Here is a 25,901-nt window from a genome sequence, read left to right as displayed (position 1 = left end):
GAATTTTCTGATATATTTGACGAACTGCATAACCTACCTCTTATTTGTCGGCATGATCATTATATAACGATTCTTCCAGGAAAACCTTCAGCAAATACTCGACCATATCAATATCTACATCTCTAGAAGGATGAAATAGAAAGGATTATAAAAGAGATGCTCAAAACAGGAGTTATTCAGCCAAGTTGCAGCCTCTACTTTTCACCAGTGCTACTTGTACGCAAGAAGGACAGAACATGGCGAATATGTGTTGATTATCGAGCTCTCAATGGCATAACCATCAAGGATAAATACCCTATTCCAGTAGTAGATGAATTGCTAGATGAAAGGGAGCATAAATCTTCACAAAGCAGGACCTTCGATCCGAGTATCATCAAATACGAGTGTGCGAAGAAGACATACCGAAAACCGCCTTTCGAACACACAACGACCACTACAAATTTTTGCTTTCTTCAACAAAAGGTGGAATATCTTGGGCATATCATATCAGAGGAAGGTGTGATAGTAGACCCCTCCAAAATAAAAGCAATACAGAACTGGCCAACCCCGAGGAACATAAAATTACTATGTGGCTTTCTCGGTTTAACAAGCTACAACCGCAAGTTTATGAAAAACTATAGAAAGATCAGTGTACCACTAATTTCTCTACTAAAAAATAATACCTTCTAATGGTCAGACAAAGCTTCCGCTGCTTTCGACATACTTAAGACAGCCATGATGACGATACCAGTGCTAACGCTATCAGATTTCAACCGACCCTTCATCATTGAGGCCGATGCATTTGGAGTCGGAATTGGAGACGTTTTCATGCGATATGGTCAACTACTCACATACACTAGCAAGGAATTGTCTCCCTCCCATCAAATTATGTCAACATATGATAAGGAGATGCTCGCCATTGTGCACGCAGCAACGAGGTGGAGACCCTACTTGATCGGTCAACGATTTCAAATTAAAATCGACCATAAAAGCCTCAAGTACTTTTGGAGCAAAAGATATCATCTCTTGAGCAGCAAAAATAGGTAACAAAACTTCTTGGATTTGATTATGAAATAACTTGCAAAAATGGAAAGAGAATGTTGTTGTAGATGCACTTTCGCAACTACCCGAACAAGCTGAATTTTTGGTCGTTTCACTTCCGACCAGTGACTTCCTTGAGGATATTAAGATGGAATGGCAGAAAGATTCGGAGACCATTAAGATCATAAAAAAATTGGAGGAAGCACCAAGCTCCGTGGCTCGTTACAATTGGGACTCAAAAGAATTACACTATAAGGGACGCATTGTGCTTGTAACAAATTCTACTTACATCTTCACGAGCAGATTTTAGACAAAGTTATTTCATATGCAGGGTACTAAATTGAAAATGAGTACGGCATATCACCCACAAACCGACGGCCAGACGAAAGTTGTAAATAAATGCTTGGAGATAGCCCAAAGTCACCCACCAAATATGACTACTTAAGGAGAACTCTAGAGCCAGTCAAGTGCCATTATTGATCGACAGATCGTGACTCGACGACGATGACCCACTACTGAAGTGCTAATATAGTGGGTGAGCCTACCAATAGAAGATGCCACTTGGGAGAACTATGATGACTTGAAGATCAAATTCTCAGAATTCATGAATCGTTAGCCTCGAGGACAAGGCTGATTTGAAGAGGACGGGTCTGTTAGGACTCTAACTAGGAGAGTCCTAATTGAGAGGGACATTCATATAAAACCTACTTAAGCCGACACCTATTAAAGAGGTGAAGAGGCCGGCTAGGGTTAGAAGGTTGTTTCTTAGAGAAGAATTAGGAATTGTAAAAGAATAGGAGTCTTGAGTAGGAGTCCTATTAGGAGTTGGTTAGAAGTAGGAGTCTTGAGTAGGAGTCTTATTAGGAGTTAGGGTTTAGAAGCCCTATAAATAGCCATATATTCCTCCTCTTTTACTAAGCAATAGATGAATCTTTTCTACAGCCTTTGAGTAACAACTTCAAGGTAAGAACCCCTATAGAGTTCCAAGGAGGCCGATCCCCTAAAGAGATCAACCCCAAGTTTAGAATCTGCAAGGGTTCTAATATGAACTGAGAAGTAACAATACTTGCAACTCATCATCAAGAGACATTTTTATAGAGGATAACTAGTTAGTAATACTCTGCATTTCATTCAAATGCTCAGCAATAGAAGCACCCTCTCTATATTTTAGATTCACAAGTTTTTTTATCAAAAAAGCTTTGTTACCAGCTGTTTTTCTTTTATAGAGACCTTCCAATTTTTTTCAAAGAGAATATGCAGAACTTTTCGTAGAAACATGGTGAAAGACACTATCATTAAGCCATTGTCGAATAAACCCAATTGTTTTTCAATCTAACCTCTTCCACTCATCATCTATCATAGTTGTGGGTTTTGCACTATCCCCCTGCAAAGGTCCATAAAATCTTTGTAATACAAGAGATCTTCCATTATTGGTTTCCATATCATCCAATTATTTTCATTTAACCTAATCATGCGAGAAACATTACTGGCCTCCATGTTCAAATACAAAAATTAAATCACCACAACCCTGCTCTAATACTAGTTGATGGGATATAAAGTGAAATAAACTTTTGTATATGAACAAATACTAGTAGGCCATAACACACAGCGGAATTAAATGAAATCACAATAAAATATAACATCAAGATATATGTGGAAAACTCCTTCAATGTGAAAGGTAAAAACCATGGGGTAAACTAGAGATAATCTACTATAATAATAATGAATATACAAATATTAATCTCTTGCCCAAAACCCTAGCAACAATCACAAGATAATAACTGGGATACAAGGATCACATCATTATGCACAATATCTAAATCCTCCCTAATTCTCCCCAAGTAATCACAGTAAGAATTTATTATAGATATGATCTAACCTGAGATGAAAGCATTGTTAGATGATTGAGAACAATCTCTCTGTATTGTCATTGTCTTCTTCTCTTTCTTTCTCTTCCTTTTCTGCCTTATTCTCCTCCTTTTCTTTGGAATCCTATGGCTGTCAAAAACTACCTTTTTGTTGTCTTTTTCTACCTCTTTTTCTAGCTACCACACCCCCCCAATATAAATTAGGGTTAAGTTAAGAGGGAGTGAGCTGTGGGCTGATAAAGCCCACCTTGGGCTGAATATGGGCTGTCAGCCCAATAGTGAATTCTTAATGAGAATTGAATTTGATTTATGAGGTTTTATTCATGAATTTCTTTTTCATGTGATGCTCCTCTCCCATGAATTCGTCCTTATTCTTCTCATAAAAGATGAATTTTATGAATTCCAATGGATATCTTGATCCTTTTCTTGAATCCCTTCTATTTGTTAAAATTGAAACATGATTTAATGAAACTCATTTATTGTTTTTAACTTGATTCAAATCATTTCATAAATTTGGTTCTTAATGGAGTCTCTCCTTACCTTCCTTCCTTTTCTTCATGCAAAGTTTTTATGATAAAGGAAGAAATAAACTTGCACATCTAAAGAAGAACCAAAAAGCCCTTGAATAAAAATATTAGCTTATCCAGAAAGGTTATCATGCAAAGTTTTTGCTTACCTTCTTTTATAGCTTGAAAAAATTGGTGTGAAACTTGTTTAATTTTGTTTACCACACTTGAATTGTTGAATAGTTCTCCTTTTTGTTGATGACAAAGGGGGGGGAAATGATATCAAAATGTGGTAAATTGATGACAAATTTGCATTGTAAATGTATGCAATGTATCTTATCATAAATGCTTGTATCTTATCATAAATACTTGTATGTTTTGCAAATGTTTGAAACATAATTGGAATCGTCAAACACATCGTAACACATTGTAAATGCTTGAAACATATCAAAATGTATTTCATATGTATTGTGGATACTTGAAATGTTTCATGAATGTTTGATAACTATCTATCATAATGATAAGATATCAGGAGCTCAACCTACTATTTACAATTAATATCTTGCCATGGAATGATGAATTGCTATCATTTGTCATCTAATAAAATTTCATATTTGAAATTCGTATCATACTTGAAAATGATGATTGTCTATCATCATTGGACTTGAAAATGGATGTCAATCCTTAACATCATTTTTTATTGATAAATATATAGTAATCATATTATGAATTGGTAAATCATGATAAGTATCATGATGTGCATGATTGAAAGGTTTAAATGAATATAACTTATCAGTTTGATGCTCGAATTCAAAGGCCTTTAATTGAAGAGTATCTTTTCTCAAGTATGGTATATAGAAAGGAGGAGTTAAGGTTAACTCCGTCATCAATTGATTGTCATCATAAAAAATGGGGAGACTATTGAATTTCAGATTTTGATGAGAAAATCAATTAGTAAATTGTTTGATCTAATCTATATGTTGAGAAAAGTGTGCAAGATTAACTATGATAGCAATAAAGTATAAAGCAGATGTTGGGCTGGAGTCAAGATCGAGATTTCGTTGGGAGTTCGGGAGTTCGTCGGAAGTCTGGACGTCCATTGGAAGTTCTGTCGGAATTGACCGAGAAGTTCGGGACCTTGCCAAAGAAGCTCATCGGAACTCGCCAAGAAAATCGCCATAAAGTCCAAGAGCTTGCTAGGAGTCCACTGGAACATTGCTGAGAGATTATCTGAAGTCCGCTGGAACATTGTCGGAAGCTCGTCGGAAGAACAATTGACTTACCGGACCAAGACTACTTAGTTAATATCTTAAATTATCATAGTTAGACCCTAAGTTGAGTTATGATTGGGAGGTAATCCCACTAACTCAGTTAGGGGCCAACTAGGCCCTTAACAGGGCTGAATTGGGCCAGTTGAACAGCCCATTCAGCACTTGACGTCACAACCGATGGTGGCATTGCCTAGTGACTCAGTCTCCCAGGTGGTCTGGTTGGTGGTACCACCCAGACTAGGCGGTGGTATCACCGGCAGTTAATGCTGCTAGCGATGGTACCACCCCTACCAAGCAGTCATACTACCCAGACTGGACGGTGGTACCGTCTAGTGTTAGTCTGCAAGCGGTAGTACCGCCCAATAATGGTGGTGGTACCTCTAGTTCCCCGAAATCTGACAATGTGACTTTTTGGCTCTAATTCTAAAGCCATTGGGGCCTATAAATACCCCACCCTTTTCTCCATGAAAGGGCATGAAAGTGTGAACAATATCTTGAGATTTTGGGGTATTAAAAGTGTTGTAAAAGTGAAAAGAGTCCTCCTCCTCCCTTTATAGTATTGTAATCATTCAAGAGAGGTGTGAGACTTATAAGGGTTATCTCCTAAACCCATGAAAAGGAGAAAGCAATATCAAAAGGTGGTTGGTCTTCACCTATTGAAGGAAGACTATTAGTGGACGCCGAAGACCTCGATGGAGGAGGAATCAGAAGTGGATGTAGGTCACACCGACCAAACCACTATAAATTCTGGTTTGCATTTCTATTATTGTCATTTTCTTACTTTGCAATAGCTTCACTTCCTCTTTACTTGGCTTTTACTGCCCTTACGAACAAACACGCTTTCAAGCAATCTTCCTAGATCGGATTTTTAACGTATGAAGATTTTTTAAATCGATATTTTTATCCGCTGTACTAATTCACCCCCCATTCTTAGTACCGACTAGATCCTAACAGTTCAACATGTGTCATACAACTCATTTCATAGGTCATTAAAGATCCAATAAGTTCTTCGAGTGGAAAATGGTTCAAGTTCTTTAATTTGTGTATTGTCATTATTTTTTAATACTAATTTTTAGAAATAATCGTAAAACTTTATTAACAAGTTCAAAATTCAAAAAATATTTGCTAAAAGCTTTTAAATCATTGACGACATCCATGAAACGGGTATACATGTCTTTAATGGTTTCTCTTGGTCTCATATGAAACAATTCAAAATCTTGCATCAAAAGATTTATCTTAGAATTTTTTACTCTACTAGTGCCTTCATGTGTGGTTTCAATAGTATGCCAAATATCGAAAGTGGTTTCGCAAATAGAAACATGATTAAATTCATTTTTGTCTAAGGCACAAAATAGAGCATTTATAGCTCTAGCATTTAAAGAAAAAATATTCTTCTCCAAATCATTCCATTCGTTCATTGGTTTAGAAGATTTTTTAAAGCCATTTTTAATAATACTCCATAAATTTAAATCCAAAGAAAATAAGAAAACTCTCATTCGAGGTTTCTAATATGTGTAGTTCGTCCTATTAAACATAGGAGGTTGAATGATAGAGTGACCCTTTTGAAAGCCGAAAAGAGCTATTTTTCTTGTGTGTTAAACCAAATGAGAAAAACGTAGCTCTGATACCAATTGTTATGATCAAGAACGACACTAAAAGGGGGGTGAATTAGTGCAGTGGATAAAAACTACATCGGTTTGAAAAATCTTTGTTTCGATAAAATCGATATTGGAAATTTCTTTATCATGAAAGCGTTTGTAAGAGTGTAAAGAGAAATTAGAGCAAGTAAGGTAGTTTGCAGTAAAGGTAAATTATAAGAAGTAAATGCAAACCATGTTTTATAGTGGTTCGGTCGTTGTGACCTACATCCACCCCCGATTCTTCTTCTGTCGAGGCCATCGGCATCCACTAATGATCTTCCTTCAATTGGAGAAGATCAACTACCCTTTTACACTCTTTCTCCTTTTCACGGGTTTAGGAGACAACCCTTACAAGCCTCTCTTTCTTAGACCTTACTTCTCCCTTTAGATAAACTTCTAAATACTAGGAAGAAGTTATCCTAAATCCCAAGAGAGTTTCCCAATTTTTTCTATAGTACTTTTCCCCCTTTTTTCAACTTAATTTCATGCCCAAACTTCATGCAGAAATAGCTGGGGTATTTATAGACCCCAATTGGTTTAAAAAATAGAGCCAAAAAATATCTCATCTTGAGTTTCCTAGGTAATGACGGTACCACCACTTGTGCTCGATGATACCACTACCTGTCGCACTAACACTAGGCGGTGCCATTGCCTAGTCCGAGGGAACAACCCCCTAGGAGACTGTATCTGGGTGGTACCATCTCCTGACACTTGAATGTCTAAGTCTGGGCGGTACCACCGCTTAACACAATGTCGGAGACTATGCCACCGATGGTTTCATCTGTTGGGTCACTGTTTGGGTCTTTCACTTGGCTCAACATAGCCCAAACTTGAGCCCAATTGGCCCCTAATTGAGTTGGCCCAATTCCAACCCAATTACACCTAAAACCTACTTCGATATAGACAATTATTATAAAGCTTGAATCAAATGTTGTTTGGCATGTCATTGGTTCATCGACGCTTCATCCGATTCTTCGGCGCATCATCCTTTCTTGCAGCCTATTGCCCAATCAACTAGTTGACCTCCGCAACTCCAATTTTCTTATCATAATTTTTGCTCTTCTTAGCTCGATGCCCGAACCCATGGCCCGAAGCCTTTTGCCAATATATCGACCGATCCTCCAACTCGACGTCCAATCTTCTAACATATTCTACTCCGGCCTAACATGATTCTTCCTACTTTAATTGTCTCTCCCTGATCGAAGCTTCCTACGTCACTCAAAATTCAGATCAGATCATAAACACTATCTATTGGTTTCATCATCAAAATCCGAGATTCAACAAGTTTCTCTATCCACTCAATCATTTTTAGGACATAGTTCTAAACTGGTGTTCCCTTAGTCATCATAGCATGGAAGAGGCTCTTGGATATCTCTGAGTCCTTTCCTGTTCCTCAAATAGTTTGCGGACATGTAGGAGAATGGATCTAGCATAGGTGCCCAGCAAGCCAATTACGTGAGTGATGGCACATGTGACTTGATACATAATCTTTTTGCTTATTCTATTTTGGCGTATATCACTTTATAACTATTGCATAAATGCATATATATATTGTAATGTCCTTGGATTTGTGCAATGGGAATCGGATCGTGATGAGATTACGATAATGAGATCGATTCACCTTTAAACACATATCCTAAATAATCTCGGTCATAGGTTACTCGAGAGGGACATCGTGATAACCGGACAGACTAGTGTGCTGTATACCCGTCCATATGATGGATGCAGCTAGTCTCATAGCTGCTCGTGTAGGGACACTAGGGATACAGTACAGGTACTCATTGGAGAATGAGTTCACTGATTGATCCGCTTACGGAATGTTGGATGGTTGATGATGCCTTATTGTCAAACAGCGATTCCGTAGTCCAAGTGGTGTATCTGATCCTTAGACTTGAGACACCAAGGATGTCCTGTATGAGTGCTTCACTCTTTGATACCAGACTTATAGGTTTGGCTATCCCATATCTAGTACAGCTGGTCATTGGGAGTGGTAGTCGACCTTACGAGGGCTATTGAGTGTCGATAGAGGATCATCCACTCTCGGCGTCATGAGAGGAATGTCCCATGTGTTCTTGCTCAGACAAACCCCTAGCCAGGGTCATTCGGGTTGAGAGAGAAAGGGTTCTCCGGGAGAATCCGATTAGAGCGAGACTCGAGTAGAAACCGTATGGGTCTAACAACACCATGCTCGATATACGGTCTCTGGGATATTAGATGAATGAGGGACTATAGGTACACGGTAACTGAGGACAGACAGGTCCAATGGATTGGATTACCCTATATCATCTGGGGACTACGACGTAGTGGCATAGTACGTCCGTAGTCGATGAGTCGAGTGAATTATTACAGAGATAATAATTCACTGAGTTAGAAGGAATTCTAACAAGTATGACTCATAGCCAGCTCGATATTGGGCCTAGAGGGTCACACACATATGGTAGGCATTGCGATGAGTAGAGGTTCGGATATGAGATATCCGACGAAGCCCTTGTCTTATTGGATGCAGATCCAATACCCACTAGGGGAGGACCCATTAGGGTTTGACAAGGGACCTCTATAAATAGGAGGGATTCAGAGCCTCATAGGCTAGAGCCTTTGCTCGCCTTTCCTATTCTCCTCTCCCTCTCCACCTCAGAGCAGGCCTGGAGTTTTGAGTAGCATCGTCGCAACCCTACTATGTGGATCACCGCTAGAGAGGAGGACGCTTGACCTCCTTCACCCTCTCCTAAGGATCTGTAAGGTAACACAATCTACTCTATACGCAGTTTTACATCTCTTTGGGAATCGGAGATTTTGTTTTCTTGCTCTTCCGCTATGCATATGATGTCACCCCAAGATTTTTCAACAAGGGTATCAAAGCCAGGTTGTTCGTGCGAATGATTGGTTTTGAACTACGTGTGTTGTGTTTAGGAAGAATTTTGACGTCAAAATCGTTGACGCAAAAACAAGGAAGGGCAGCAACATTTGCGGCCCTCGATCTGCGTATGTGCAGTGCAGCCAAAGGCGAGCAGCACAGGGGCTGCGTCTGCAGCAGCCGGCCGGCGGCTTGCTTACAGCAGGCTTACGTCCGACGGGACTAGCAGCCCACGGGCAGAGGTGCCTGCGGCCGATTCTCCCATGGGGTGAGGTGCCGCAGAGAAGGGGCGCCTGCCGCCGTTGCTCCCGCGGGCGAAACCCCCCCGTAGGGGCGGCCGCCCGTCGGGACAGCACCGCCTGCGGGCGATGCCCCGCGGGCAGAACCGCCTACGGAGGCGGCTGCGCCCGTAGGGGCGCCAAACTGCAGGGGCAGCACCTCCTGCGGGCGTTGCCCCGCCGGTAGAACCGCCTGCAGGGGCGCCCACCTGCAGGCGAGGGCAGCGCCCTCGCCCCGCCACACAGGCCGCCGCTAGTAGGGTGGCGATGGCGGCAGCAGTAAAAGGGAATTAGGGTTTTTGGCAAAAAGTTAGTTTTGCCCCTATGAATTTGAGAAATTTCATTTTCTATCTTTTGTCCAAATTACGAAAATACCCCTATGAATTCATAAATTCCCTATATGTCCTTGATTTCATAAAATATTAATTAATTAAAAAGTTTAGTTGATTATTATTTTTATTATTATATAGTAGTCCTACATGTTGATGATTATTTATACATGTGATGTATGATGTGTGGACGGATGATCATGGACCGTGTGATGTGTGTACTTGTGATTATTATTATTGAGGTCTACGAGCCTCCATTATATTTCTTGTTTATTGTCGGGCCTGCATGCCTATGATTAAGTTGTAATCAAATGAGGAGGCGCAGCGGGAGCGTGGATGTGATAGCGAGACCCACGAGACGGACGATCGCGATGCATCAAGATGCATCAAAATGTCGACGGAACCGACGAGGACGAGATGGACGATCACAGGGCATGAAGATGCACCGTTGCACACATAGATCTTGATGTGAGTGATTAGACCTACTGGCTCGAGCCTAATCATATTAGGTTGTGGTCCATGATCATTTGGTATGATTGCTTATACACATACTAGATATGTATATATATTTGCATGCGATGTAGATATATATTAAATATGTATATGTGTGACATGTCATATTAGGAGACCAAATCATAGAAACATCTCTCGATAATATTAAGTCGGTAAACGTGAGGCGATTAGATTGACCCACGTGGCCTTCCATCGTTATAAGTAGGAACCGATTCCCGGTGTAGGTTGAGTTGGTCGAGTCCCTCGAGACTCACCTATATCGCAATTCGCTATCTTGCCTATGACATAGAGATGTCACAGGTGACCTGAGGGCATGGTATGCTTGGTCGAGTCCATCGAGGGTATATCATCGAATCAGACTCATCTTGTAACGAAGGTGTTGACTTAACCGAGCATCATGGTTGGTCGAGTCCCTCGAGGCCATGGTGATTCGGAGGCCGAACAAGATGGGAATCACAAGGAGTTGTGATCAGTAAGAGTTGCCTACCTTTTAGGCTTAGTGTAATTGGTCGAATACCTCAAGGTTACACTAAGACACTGATTGGATCCTGATCCCCACTAGAAGTCTGCTAGAGACTTCCGTTTCACGTGCTGAGGGTGTCGCGTGACTCGTTAGTAAAATAGTGGGAGCATATTAAGATAGAAGTCCATATCATGATAGTTTATTTCTTACAAAATCTACATGTTATTCATTTCTACTGCATCTTTATTTTCATAAAATATTGCTTTCAAATCCCTTACGTGGCATACTTAATGTCAACCGCCTCACTGGTCCAAATTATACGGATTGGCTTCGTGACTTGAGAATTGTTCTCACAGCGGAGAAAATCATGTACGTCCTTGATACAATGATGCCAATGCTCAAAGAAGGGGCAAACGAGGATGAGATCGCTCGCTACGTGAAGTACATTGATGACTCCACTCTTGCTCAGTGTTATATGTTGGGCTCTATGACTCCTGAGTTATAGAGACAACATGAAAAGATGGATGCCAGACCCATTCTCCTACATGTCCGCAAATTGTTTGAGGAATAGGAAAGGACTCAGCGATATGAGATATCCAAGAGCCTCTTCCGCGCTAGGATGATTGAGGGGACATCGGTTCAGAACCATGTTCTAAAGATGATTAAGTGGATAGAGAAACTCATAGGTCTAGGAATGGTCCTAGGGGATAACTTGTGTGTGGACATTGTGCTTCAGTCCCTACCAGATTCCTTTTCATAGTTCATAATGAATTTTAATATGAACAAGCTTGAGGTGACTCTCCCAAAGCTCCTCAATATGTTGAGGGAGGCAGAGAGTACTATTAAGAAAGAGAAGCCAGTTCTCTACACTGGTGAGACCAAAAAGAAAATGAAAGCAGAAAGGTCCCTTAAGAAGGGAAAGGGCAAGGGCAAACCAGGTAAAGCAATGGTTGCTAAGAAAGACCTAGTAAAGGACAAAGGCCAGTGCTTCCACTGTGGTAAAGATGGGCACTGGAAGAGAAACTACAAAGAGTGCCTTGCAGAAAGGGCGAAATAGAAGCTTGGAGAAGCTTCATGTACATTCATGATCGGTCTCCATTTGTTAGGCTCTTATGATAACACATGGGTATTGGATATCGGTAGTGCTTATCATATATGCAATTTGTTGCAAGTTCTGGCAAGGCCTAGGAGACTAGAGAGAGGTGAGATGGATCTCAAGATGGGTAATGGAGCAAAAGTTGCTGTAGTAGCTATTTGCGAGGTCGCCCTACATCTGCCTAGTGGAGCTTTTATTGCCTTAGATGCATGTTATTTTGTTCCTTCTATTATCAAAATCATTATCTCCATTTCATGTTTAACAGTTAGTGGATATAAATTTGTTTTTGAAAACAATGGTTGTTCGATATTATTAGATGATAAGATCATCACGAAAGGAACATTGCATAATGGTTTATTTATGTTAGACACTACTCCACATATCATGAATGTAAATGTGCTTAAAAGGAAACGAGATGAGTTGAACAGTGCATACCTGTGGCATTGTAGGCTGTCACATCCATGAAAGAAGGATTCAAAAGTTACTAAATGATGAATATCTAGATCCATTCGACTATGTGTCATATGCAACTTGTGAGCCTTGCATTCGTGGAAAACTGACCCACTCTCCATTTAGTGGAATTGGAGAGAGAGCCATTGAGTTGTTGGAACTCATACATAGTGATGTATGTGGACCCATGTCAACTCATGCCATTGGAGGTTACTCCTACTTCATTACATTTACTAATGATTTCTCAAGGTATGGATATGTGTACTTAATGAAGTACAAGTCCGAGGCCTTTGAGAAATTCAAAGAGTATAAGAATGAGGTGGAGAACCAAACTGGAAAGAGTATCAAAACTCTTCGATCAGATCGAGGAGGTGAGTACTTAAGTACAGAGTTTACTTAGTTCCTCAAGGACCATGGGATATTATCCCAATGGACACCTCCTTATACACCTCAGCTCAATGGTATCTCTGAAAGGAGAAATCGTACGTTATTAGATATGGTACGGTCCATGATGAGTTTCACTGACCTACCCATCTCATTCTAGGGATATGCCCTAGAAACCGCAGCTTACCTTCTGAACAGAGTTCCAATTAAGTCGGTAGTGTCTACACCATATGAGATATGAAAAGGGAAGAAGCCTGATCTTACGGTTGTTAAGATTTGGGGTTGCCTTGCCCATATTAAAAGATACAACCCCGATAAGTTAGAATCAAGGACAGAGCGAAGCAAATTTGTGGGATACCCCAAAGAAACTTGTGGGTATTATTTCTATCATCTCGAGGACCAAAAGGTCTTTGTAGCTAAGAGAGTAGTGTTCCTTGAGAAGGAACACATTCTTGGCGGAGACAGTGGGAGAATGATAGAGTTGAGCGAGGTTGGAGTGTTAGGATCGGAGCGGCACTAAGAGGGGGGGGTGAATTAGTGCAGCGGATTAAAATTTCGGTTTTGATAAATCTTTCATACGATGAAAAGCAATATCAATGGAAATCGATTTTAGAAGCTTGATAACTTAGAAACGTATGGAAGCGTAGTAACTAAGTAGAGAAGTTTGCAGTATGTAAATGGCAAGAGTAGGATGCAAACCAGATAACGTAGTAGTTTTTAAAGTGGTTCGGTCAAAATGACCTACATCCACTTGCGAAGCCTTCTTCGAAGAGGCTTCCAACTTCCACTAGCAAATTTCTTGTAAGGGAAGGACTAATACCCCTCTTACAACCTTTACAAGTGGTTCACACTCTTACAATTATTTTCAACAAGATGGGAGGAGGTGAACACTTAAGCAATATGAAAAACAAGGCTTGCAAAGACTATTCTAAGGCTCTTAACTCAAACTATTGCTTTTCAAAAGGTTGTGATCTCAGTTGAGATTTGAGGGGTATTTATAGGCCTCAAGAGGATTCAAATTTGGGCTCCAAAATTTGAATTCTCTTTGGTTCCCGATGCTGGCGGTGCCACCACCCAACCAAGCGGTGCCACCGCCTACACTATTTCAACTCACTGGTTGGGCTCCAAAATTGGCCCAAACCAGTTTGAACTAGAGCCCAATTGGCCCCTACTTGGTTTATAGGATTAACACCTAATCCTAACCCTAAGTAACATATTAACTACGAATTTAAAGACATTTTCTAAGCTAGTACAAAGTCCGTAAGTCAAGACTTCTTCCGGCGAGCTTCCGGCGAACTTCCGACGGTTTTCCGATAAACTCTCGAAAACCATTCTGCGGAGTCACGGCAAGCTCCTAGACTTCACGATTTAATCTTGACGAGTTTCAACGAGCTTCTTTGGCAAGCTCTGATCTTTCTCAGCGAGCTCCGCGAACTTCTAACGAACCTTCCGGCGAGCTTCCGAAAAACCCTTCGGCAAGCTCCCTACTCATTCTCGGCTAGTTCCGACAACATTCCCAACGAACCTTCGGACTTCCGTCGAACTCTCGAACTCGCAATGAATCCTTCGTGCTTGACTCCGACACTTTGTTTTGCTTTATGTCTTCATTTTTATCGTAGTTAATCCTGCACACTCAAGCTAAAACTCTACTCCGATCTAGACAATTATTACAACGCGAATTGACATTCTGTTGCCCGGCACGTCATTGGTTGGCGCTTCGTCTGATTCTTCGGTGCATCGTCCTCTCTTGCGGCTTGTTGCCCAATCGACGGTTGACCTCCGCAACCCCGATATCCTTGGTGCAATTTCACTCTCCTTGGCCCGATGCCCGACGTCCGAAGCCTTCTGCCGTCCAATATCTTGATGTGATCTCCTCCGGCGCAACGTCAATTCCTCCTGCGTTAACTGTCTAATCCTGATTGAGTAGACCTGCATCACTCAAAATGTAGTTTAAATTATAAACACATATCAAGTGGTTTCATCATCAAAATATGAGATTCAACAATCTCCCCCTTTTTGATGATGACAACCACTTGATGATGGAGTTAACCTTAACTCCCGGAGTTTAAACAAACTCCCCCTATCAATATGCCATATTGATAGAACCTTGAATTCAAACTGAATTCAAGTCATTGCAATATTCATCATGAATACTTGTAACACATCATCATGAACATATGCATCACATGTCATGTCATCAACATACTTCTCCCCCTTTGTCATCAACAAAAAGGAGAAGTACCACAATCAAGTGTTTGTTATATGGGTTCAGACCATTACATGAAAAACATAATATTAAATTTTTATCATCATGCAATCTAGTAATTTTACAACATTTTAGAACTTGCAAGCTAGCAATTTAGAGATGTTCAAGAAAGCAACTCTTGCTTTTTGAAATATGCAAGTTTTATAAGCTAGCAAATTCAAATATATGCAAGTTGGCATATTTGCTTTTCTTAAATAAGCATGATAGCACATTTTTTGCATTTTCTTGATGTTTCAAGCTAGCAATTCTCGGTGATGTTCAAGATAGCAATTTCTTCTCTTTTGAGAAGTGTAATTTTTGCTTTCTTCTTGAATTGTGCAAACTGGCTATCTCCCCCTTAGTCATTTGTCAAAAAGAAGGGAAGACCCTTTTTAAGGAAGGGAAGACTCTTTATGTCAATTTCTAAATCATGACAAAGGTAAGTAATCATTCTTATTTAAAATTTTCATAATTGAGATAAACCTTGAATTCAAATTAAGGCAATATTAATCATGATTCACATCATATGTAATACATCACATAAAAAGAATAAGTATTGCATGCATCATTTTAGCAACAAATCGTAGCATTTTAAATCATGATTTATATCATATGTAATACATCACATCATAATTAGAAGGTACAAGTATTGTATATATCATTGCAAATCATAAATGTTTCATATCATGATGGTATCAATTTGTCAAATTATATCCTACCATGCATGATCAAAACTTCTCCCCATTTGTATTTCATGCATAATTTCACTTCATCACATTAGGAGTATCAAGAGGAATTAATTGGGTGATGAGATAAATATTTCACGAATACATGGAATTGTATAAAAAATCATATCATAAGTGTTTCATACATTCATATCATCACATGAAGGAATATAAACAAAAATTAGTGATGAGATATTACTTCATGAATACAATAAAATTCATATAACATATCATGGTTTATTAGAATTAGTCTTCCTTTTGGTGAATAGCAAAAAGAATAGTAGGAGAGCAAGATCTCACACATCAAATATTCAATCATCAAAATCATGATTCAACTAAAAAATTCTCCTCTTTAAATATTCAAAGAGAGAATTATGATGAACATTCTTGGTTTACATAAAGTTTCAAAACATAATTATCAAGATCATGAATACTAAAAAACTATGTAGCATTTCGACAACTCTCCTTTTAAATAGAAAACAATCTTGATTCATAAAGGATTTCATGTTATAAATTTCAAGAGATCAAGATCGTGATTTCGATAAAAAATTATTCAAATTTAAATCATCAAAATCATTATCAAAATCCAAGAGATTCACAAAGATGATACAAATGGATTCATCAAAATCAATAAGATTGAGCAAAATAATTTTCAAGAATGTTTTCCTCTTTTAGATTGTTTCAAAACATATGATTTTGTTTCATTTATGCCAAATAAAAACATGTATCATGTTTAAAACTGAAAGAGTTTTATTTCAACAAAGATCAATAAGGTACTTTCATTATGGTAAAAATCAATAATCCATAAATCGTAAGATTCATCATGCATAATTTCGGGATTTATTAAGCATGATCAATATGCATGACACTAAAACATGGTTTCAAAATGTTTAATATTTTTATTACATAATTTCATCACTATGCATCATTATATGTAACTTTACAATGTCATGCATAAAATCATCAAATCATAGTATTAAAATATTTAATATTTTATTATAACTTTATGCATCATTAAGTATACAATTGTCAAGCATGACTCTTCACTATTTCATATAAGCATGCCTATTTCATTTATGTCAAATCAAAACATACATCATTTTTAAAGCCACTTTTATGTCAAATCAAAAAATGCATCATTAAGCATGATTATTATGCATTACTTCAAATCAAATATGATTTTTATTTTTAAAATATTTATCATGATAGAGCATATAAGCCAAAGAAACTATTAAACATAAAGCATATTCATCAATGATGGTTTCATTGAGTATAAAGTATTTTCAACTAAAATCATTAGTTATTTGTAGTCATGCATTTTTCTTTTCAGGTGAATCTCTCTTTTCATACTTAGTTTGCATACAAAAGCCGTGCATCATTTTCTAAAGCAACTTTCATCATGGTATAAATCGATAATCCATAAATCATAAAAGATCATTATGGAAATCATCAATAAACTATAAATTTCTCAAAACTCATCATCATCATGCATAGCTTCAAAAAATAAATTTATTAGGCATGATATCATATTTCATAAGGCATTTTTTTATCAAAATCATTTTGTTTATCATAAACATATAATTTTCATGATTATTTTCAAAATTACTAGAACGATAAGCATGATTTCTAATTTTTTATTTTCATGTAATTAATCCTAAATTAAATTAAAAATAACTCATGAAAAGTATTATGTAATTTCAAAATAATTCAAGAGAGTTGAGTTACTTACCTTGTAATCGAAGCTCGTCAAAGCCCAATTCGCCATTTCACCTTTGGAAGTTTTTGATTCATCCTTGGTTGCCTTCCTTATCTTTGGCCTCTTCCTCCATTCAAGTTCATTGTTTATTTTAGATTTTTGTTTAATAAACTTATTAAGATTTAGTGTTCGAAGTTCAAGTTCATCATTGTCCTCATCACTTGAGTCATCGCTCAAGTGGTATTCATTTGTCCGGAGTTCCAAATCCTTCCTATTCTTTGGAAGGTGGTTCAAGTGTTCATTGTGTTCATCATGTGCATTGCGCACCATTTCATATGTCATCAATGAGACGATAAGTTCTTCAAGTGGAAAAATATTTAAATCTTTTATTTCTTGTATTGCTATTACTTTTGATTCCCAAGCTTTAGAAAGTGATCGTAAAACTTTACTAATGTAACATCCCCCATTTTTAAAAATTTAGTAAAATGTTTGTTTATAAAAATAAGGATTATTTAATAATTATTTTTTTATTCAATGATATTATATTAAAAGTTTATGGCTAGGGACCTAAGAGTAAATATTAGAAGTTTGATATAATTTATTAAAGATTCAGATTTAAGTTAAAATAAAAAAAATAAAACAAAAAATATAGTGGACATGTGTCATTAGCTAATCTAAGGTTGATGCCACTTATCTTTTCTCTAAAGATGACACCTAGCCCCTTTCATGCATGCATGACACCTTGCAACTTTTGCATTAGCCAAAACCTAAATAATTAGATGAAAGGTTAAAGAAAACAAACCTGAAGAGTTGCAGCCAACGTGAGTTTGAGAGAAGAAGAAGAAGAAGAAGAAGAAGAAGAAGAGCTTGAGGTTTTTCATCAATTTTCTCACATTTGGGATTCAAATAATTTTAAGGCAAGTATTCTAACCTCATCCCACAGTAACCTTAATCTCTGTTTCCATTTTTATTCTGCAAAATTTGAAAGATTTCAACTGAGAACCATACCTCCTTTCGTTTTGATATAAAGCTATGAATCTGTAATTTTTCGGTAATCTGACCTCTATGCAATGTTTCGGTCATAACATTTTGTAATAAACTCTGATTTAGACAAAACCTATTCCATTTGAAAGTAGACAAAAAAATATTTATTTTGATACTAATATCGAATAATTTGGAGTTTAAATGCCTACTAAGACTTCTGTTTAAATTAACCCTATAGATTCTGTAAAACAGGGACCGAAATTTCTGACCTCTTGTTGCTTAACTACTTATAACTTTCTGCTGTGAACTCAGATTCATACAAAGTATGATTTATTAGAAGCTAGACTCAAAATTCTTTCTGCATATACCTGATTTGAAATTTTTGGAGTATAATTGCTAACTGAAACATCTGCTTTCATCGACCCTATGGATTCAGCAAAATAGAGCTAATATTTTCAGACCTTATGCTACAAAATTATCTGTAACTCCCTGTCGTAAATTCCAATTCTTATTAAACTTGATTTTCCTAAAACTAGATTGACAAAGCTTTCTAATGACACCTATTTTGTATAAATTGGAGCATAATTGGTTATCCAAATAGTTCATACAATGTTCCTATCAAATTCTGCCAGAATCAAGCTTTGGTCGATTTCGGCTTTCCTTGTTTCTTCTCTTTGGAAATCAATTTTGGAAAAAAAAACTCTTACTTCATTTAAGCTTTACATTATTACCTTAAATTCCTGTATACTTTTATCCTTTATTTATTTGTACATCTGCAGCTATCATCTAAAGATCATGTTTGCATCGTAATGATTCGGCACATGCATCCCATTGTTCCGCATTTGCTTTTGATATGTGCCTCTTCCAGTTTCATTTCTTTGGACATTGAACTTATCTAACTTTCTTATTTCAATTGAGCTATATATGGTTTCTTGGAATCCTTGTATGCTCTTGCTTTTGTTTCCTTTTAAATCTGAATACATTGTGAAAGATTATGTTTGTATCGTATTGACTCGAAAGGCATATGTACATTTCATTGTTCCGCAAGTGCTTCCAATATATGCTAATTTTAGTATTCATACTATCCCTTTGTACTCCGGTGTTTGTGGGATAAATGTGAACCTTTGCCAGAAATGGTAAAGGGAGTTATGCTTAGAGCCCGCGATGCTCTGCCGGCCCCCTATGACTTCACTTAAACGTGGGTGGATAGAGCTCCCAGACGTGGGAGACTTATGTTTGTTGGTCATTCAGAAATGGATGGACCATATTATGTTATGATCTCACTTCACCTTCTATGTGTTTGATATGATATCCAAAGCTTTGGATATGTTTCTATGCATGCTTTGGGTAAGAATGAAATGAATGCATCGTCATGTGACATTTGAGCTTCTATTCATGTTTTGTTCTTTGATATATTTCTGAAATGTTATAAGTCTTTGTTATACCTTGAAAACTACCATATGTCATCGATATGCTCCTTATGCCAATGATATGCTCCAATTACCTTTCCTCGATTGTATAAATAAAACGTGCTTTGAACGATATGATATTGTAATTCTGCATTCAAACAAAACATGCTACTGTTTTACCTTGTATCTCTGCTTTATATTTTGATACCTCATTTGTTTGAAAACTGTCCTCTTTTCTATGGATATGTTAGTCATTTGCTGAGCTTTATATGCTCACCCCGTTGCTATATAAATTTTTCAGGATAGCTTATCGCTCACTAAAATGTGTAAATTGGTTTGAGGCAGTGGAAGACTAGAAGATTTTGGGGCAAATATTTTGTACTTGATAGGTTGATGTTGTATAAGTTCTTTTTGGGTGTAATGAAATATCAATGACAAATCTAGATTGATGTATCTTATAAATATTTGTAAGTACCTCTTACGTCAGGATTTTGGAAATGTTAAGTCTAAACTGTGTACTGATATAAACATGTAGTATATGTTGGTTTTGTGATTGCATTAATTGCCGCGCTTATGGATTTATGATATAGTTATGGTTTAGTTAAGTTGCTTTTGGATTTTAAGAATCATCTAGTGACATGATGTATGATTATAAACTGCACAGGTTTTCTGAATTGTGGATTGTAGAGGTGAATGACTTGAATGTTTTTCTTAGTGACCTCAAATGTGTGATTAGATCCTGGATTGTTTGTTGAATTAAATTTATCAATCTTGAATTAGGTTCACATCTCCTAAATGAGAATTAAATTCGGGGGGGGCGTGACAACTAACAAGTTCAAAATTCGAGAAACATTTGCCAAGAGCTTGTAAACCATTGACGACATCCGTAAAACGGGTGTACATGTCAACAATGGTTTCACTCGGCTTCATTTGAAAAAGCTCGGAATCATGCATTAAAATGTTAACTTTCGAGTCTTTGACTCTACTAGTTTCCTAGTGCGTGATTTCAAGTGTTCGCCAAATATCAAAAGCCGTTTCGCATGTAGAAATCCAATTGAACTTATTTTTGTCCAAAGCGCAAAATAAGGCATTCATAGCCTTTGCATTTAAAGAAAAATTCAACTTCTCCAAATCCAACCATTCTTTCATCGGTTTAGAGGGAAGTTGAAAACCATTTTCAACAATATTCCATAAATCTAAATTCATAGAAATCAAGTAAACTCTCATTCGAGTTTTCCAATAAGTATAGTCTAATCCATTAAACAATGGTGGACGAACAACTGAAAAGCCCTCTTGAAAGCCATGAAGAGCCATTTCTCTCGGGTGTAAATCCGAAATGAGAAATACCGGGCTTTGATACCAATTGTTAGGATTGGAGCGGCACTAAGAGGAGGGGGTGAATTAGTGCAGCGGATTAAAACTTCGGTTTTGATAAATCTTTCGTACGATGAAAAGCAATATCAATGGAAACCGATTTTAGAAGCTTGATAACTTAGAAACGTATGGAAGCGTAGTAACTAAGTAGAGAAGTTTGTAGTATGTAAATGGCAAGAGTAGGATGCAAACCAGATAACGGAGTAGTTTTTAAAGTGGTTCGGTCAAAATGACCTACATCCACTTGCGAAGCCTTCTTCGAAGAGGCTTCCAACTTCCACTAGTAAATTTCTTGTAGGGGAAGGACTAATACCCCTCTTACAACCTTTACAAGTAGTTCACACTCTTACAATTCTTTTCAACAAGATGGGAGGAGGTGAACACTTAAGCAATATGAAAAACAAGGCTTGCAAAGACTATTCTAAGGCTCTTAACTCAAACTATTGCTTTTCAAAAGGTTGTGATCTCAGCTGAGATTTGAGGGGTATTTATAGGCCTCAAGAGGATTCAAATTTGGGCTCCAAAATTTGAATTCTCTTTGGTTCCCGATGCTGGCGGTGCCACCGCCCAGCTCTCGGGTGCTGGCCTAGCTCTCAGGTGCTAGGCGGTGCCACCGCCAAATATGGCGGTGCCACCGCCTACACTATTTCAGCTCACTGGTTGGGCTCCAAAATTGGCCCAAACCAGTCCGAACTAGAGCCCAATTGGCCCCAACTTGGTTTATAAGATTAACACCTAAACCTAACCCTAAGTAATGTGCTAACTACGAATTTAAAGACATTTTCTAAGCTATTACAAAGTCCGTAAGTCAAGACTTATTCCGGCGAGCTTCCGGTGAACTTCCGACGGTTTTCCGATAAACTCTCGGAAACCATTCTGCGGACTCTCGGCAAGCTCCTAGACTTCACGATTTGATCTTGATGAGTTTCAACGAGCTTCTTTGATAAGCTCCGATCTTTCTCGGCGAGCTCTGCGAACTTCCAACGAACCTTCCGGCGAGCTTCCGAAAAACCCTTCGGCAAGCTCCCTACTCATTCTCGGTTAGTTCCAGCAGCATTCTCGACAAACCTTCGGACTTCCGTCGAACTCTCGAACTCGCAATGAATCCTTCGTGCTTGACTCTGACACTTTGTTTTGCTTTATGTCTTCATCGTTATAATAGTTAATACTGCACACACAAGCTAAAACTCTACTCCGATCTAGACAATTATTACAATGTGAATTGACATTCTGTTGCCCGGCACGTCATTGGTTGGTGCTTCGTCCGATTCTTCGGTGCATCGTCCTCTCTTGCGGCTTGTTGCCCAATCGGCGGTTGACCTCCACAACCCCGATATCCTTGGCACAATTTTGCTCTCCTTGGCCCGATGCCCGACGTCCGAAGCCTTCTGCCATCCAATATCTTGATGTGATCTCCTCCGGCGTAACGTCAATTCCTCCTGCGTTAACTGTCTAATCCTAATCGAGGAGACCTGCATCACTCAAAATGCAGTTTAAATTATAAACACATATCAAGTGGTTTCATCATCAAAATATGAGATTCAACATGGAGAACCAAGCTCAAGCACCACTCTACTGCCCGAATCTGTTCAGGTACCTAATACACAAGTTTCAACTTTACGCATGTCTGATAGAGTATCCCATCCTCCTGAGAGATATGTAGGACATATTAGAAGAGAGGATGTTGAGGATATTGATCCTCAGACCTACCAGGAGGCTATTATGAGTATAGACTCTGGGAAGTGGCAAGAAGCCATGAATTCTGAGATGGATTTTATGTACTCCAATAAGGTTTGGAACCTAGTTGATACGCTCGAAGGTATTGTACCCATCGGTTGCAAGTGGATCTTTAAGAAAAAGATCGGAGTAGATGGAAAGGTAGAGACCTATAAAGCAAGGCTAGTGGCTAAGGGGTATCGTCAAAGGCAATGTGTTGACAATGACGAAACCTTCTCACCCGTAGCAATCTTAAAATCCATCAGAATTCTATTGGCTATTGCAGCACACTATGATTATGAGATCTGGCAGATGGATGTGAAAATTGCATTCCTCAATGGGAACCTCAAGGAGGAGGTGTATATGATGCAACCTGAGGGATTCCTGTCCAAGAACTGCCCAAATAAGGTGTGTAGGTTGCTTAGATCCATTTATGGACTAAAGCAAGCTTCCCGAAGTTGGAACATAAGATTTGATGAGGCACTCAGATCTTATGACTTCGTTAAGAACGAAGATGAGCCTTGTGTGTACAGAAAGGTAAGTGGAAGCGCTATCACCTTGTTGGTGTTATATGTGGATGACATCCTCATCATTGGGAACGACGTAGGAATGCTATCCACAGTAAAGGCTTGGTTATCTAGACACTTCTCTATGAAGGACTTAGGGAAAGCATCCTATATCTTGGGGATTAGAATATATAGAGATAGATCCAAGAGGATGCTTGGCTTGTCCTAGTCCAGGTACATAGAAACCATTGTCAAAAGGTTTGGCATGGAAAATTCCAAGTGAGGCCTCATACCGATGAGACATGGGATATCGCTTTCTATAAGTATGTCCCCAAAGACTCTAGAAGAAAGGGCGAACATGAATATGATACCTTATGCCTCAGCAATAGGGTCTATCATGTATGTCATGCTATGTACTAGGCCTGATATAGCGCAGGCTCTGAGTGTCACGAGCAGGTATCAGGCGGATCCAGGCTTGGAGCACTGGAAAGCAGTTGTATCCTTAAGTACTTGAGAAGGACTAAGGATCTTTTACTATTATATGGAGGTAATAGCCTTAAGGTTGAAGGCTATACAGACTCAAGTTTTCAATCTGATGTCGATGATAGCAAGTCGAATTTAAGGAATATGTACACCTTGAATGGAGGAGCAGTGTGCTGGAAGAGTTCCAAGCAAGATACCACTGCTGACTCGACCACAGAGGCGGAGTATATTGCTGCATCAGATGCAGCAAAGGAGGGAGTTTGGTTGAAGAAATTCATTACAGATTTGGGAGTCGTGCCGGGTAGCGAGGAGTCGATCTCCCTATATTGCGACAACAACGGGGCGATTGCTCAAGCAAAGGAACCTAGGTCTCATCATAAATCTAAGCATGTTCTGAGGAGGTTCCACCTTATCAGAGAGATCGTAGCCCGATGAGATGTAGCAGTGGAAAGAGTTCCATCTGAAGATAACATTGCAGATCCACTAATAAAGTCGTTGTCTCAGATTGTCTTTGAGCATCATAGGGGTCTGATGGGGATCAGACACATAGGTGATTGGCTTTGTTAGGATCGAGAGCACTAAGAGGGGGGGGGGGGGGGGGGTGAATTAGTGCAGCGGAAATCTTTCAACGATTAAAAACGAAAGCTGCGTTCGTTCGATAAAAACTATTTTGATACAAAAGCCGATACTAAGATTACTTATGATTAAGTGCAGTTTACGTTTAAACACAGTTAGCGTCTAAACGCAGTTTGCGTCTAAATGCAGATTGCGTCTAAACTCAGATTGCGTCTAAGCGCAGTTTGCGTCTAAGTGCAGTTTGCGTCTAAGCGCAGATTGCGTCTAAGCGCAGTTTGCATCTAAACACAATTTGCGTCTAAGCGCAGTTTAAGCAGAAGTATAAAGACAATGTGCTGCTATTGTACAGCTCAAAAAGTAATATGCAAAAAGCAGATTTACGTCTAAACGCAGATTTACGTCTAAACGCAGATTTACGTCTAAACGCAGATTTACGTCTTAAACGCAGATTTACGTCTGAACTTTGAAACTCGTTTGTATACTCGTAGAAGGCAATATGCAGTTGAAATCAAGACGTAAACGTAAACTGAAATCTGATGATTGTGCGAGGAAAGTCGATTTACGTCTATATGCAGTTTTACGTCTAAATGTTGAAACTCGTTCGTAAAATTGCAGAAGACAGTTTGCAGTTATAAATAGAATCAAAATGTAAATGTAAACTGCAAGGAAACTCGTTCGTAAAAGCGTAGAAGATAGTTCGCAGTTATAAACAGATTCAAGACGTAAATGTAAGCTGCAATGTAAAGATCGTACGAAAACACCTATTGACGTCTGAATCCAGATTTGGAAAGATTAGAACTTAGAAACTTGTTCGTAAATGCGCAGAGAGCAGTAGCTATGTAGGAGGTTTGCAGTAATGATAAAGTGCTCAAAATAAACGCAAACCAGAGATTTAGAGTGGTTCGGTCAGTCTTGACTTACTCCACTTTTGGCTTCCTCCACCGGCGAGGTCACCGACGTCAACTAGGGGCCTTCCTTCAATAGGCGAAGGCCAACTACCCTTTTACAATTTCTCTCCTTTTGACGGGCTCAGGAGACAACCCTTACAGATCCTTTCTCTCCTCTCTTTACAACTCAAGACTTGAAGAACAGAAAAGAGGAGAACTTTTGGACTTTACACAAATTTGAGCTCTTAGAATCATTGAAAAGATCAAGAATTCGGTGTGGATCTGTTTCCCTTCAGTGCTGAATGGGTGGGGTATTTATAGGCCCCAACCCAATTCAAATTTGGAGCTCAAAACGATCAAATCCCGGAATTTCGGGATCAGGCGGTTGCACCTCTTGACTGGAGAGGTTGCACCGCTTGGCAGAGCTTGAAGATTGAGCCTCTGGGCGGTGCCACCTCTGTCAGAGGCGGTTGCACCTCTCTGCCAGAGCTCGAAGACCGAGCTCAAGCGGTGCTACCTCTCTGTCAGGGAGGTTGCACCGCCCAGTCTAGCTCGAAGACTGAGCTCTGGGCGGTTGCACCTCTTGGCTGGGGCGGTTGCACCGCCCAGTCTCGTTGGAAGACATAGC

This window comes from Musa acuminata, chromosome BXJ1-7, assembly GCF_036884655.1.
Source record: "Musa acuminata AAA Group cultivar baxijiao chromosome BXJ1-7, Cavendish_Baxijiao_AAA, whole genome shotgun sequence".
Lineage (NCBI taxonomy): Eukaryota > Viridiplantae > Streptophyta > Magnoliopsida > Zingiberales > Musaceae > Musa > Musa acuminata.
The sequence above is the reverse complement of the archived record's forward strand: the minus strand, read 5'-3'. Positions refer to the sequence as shown.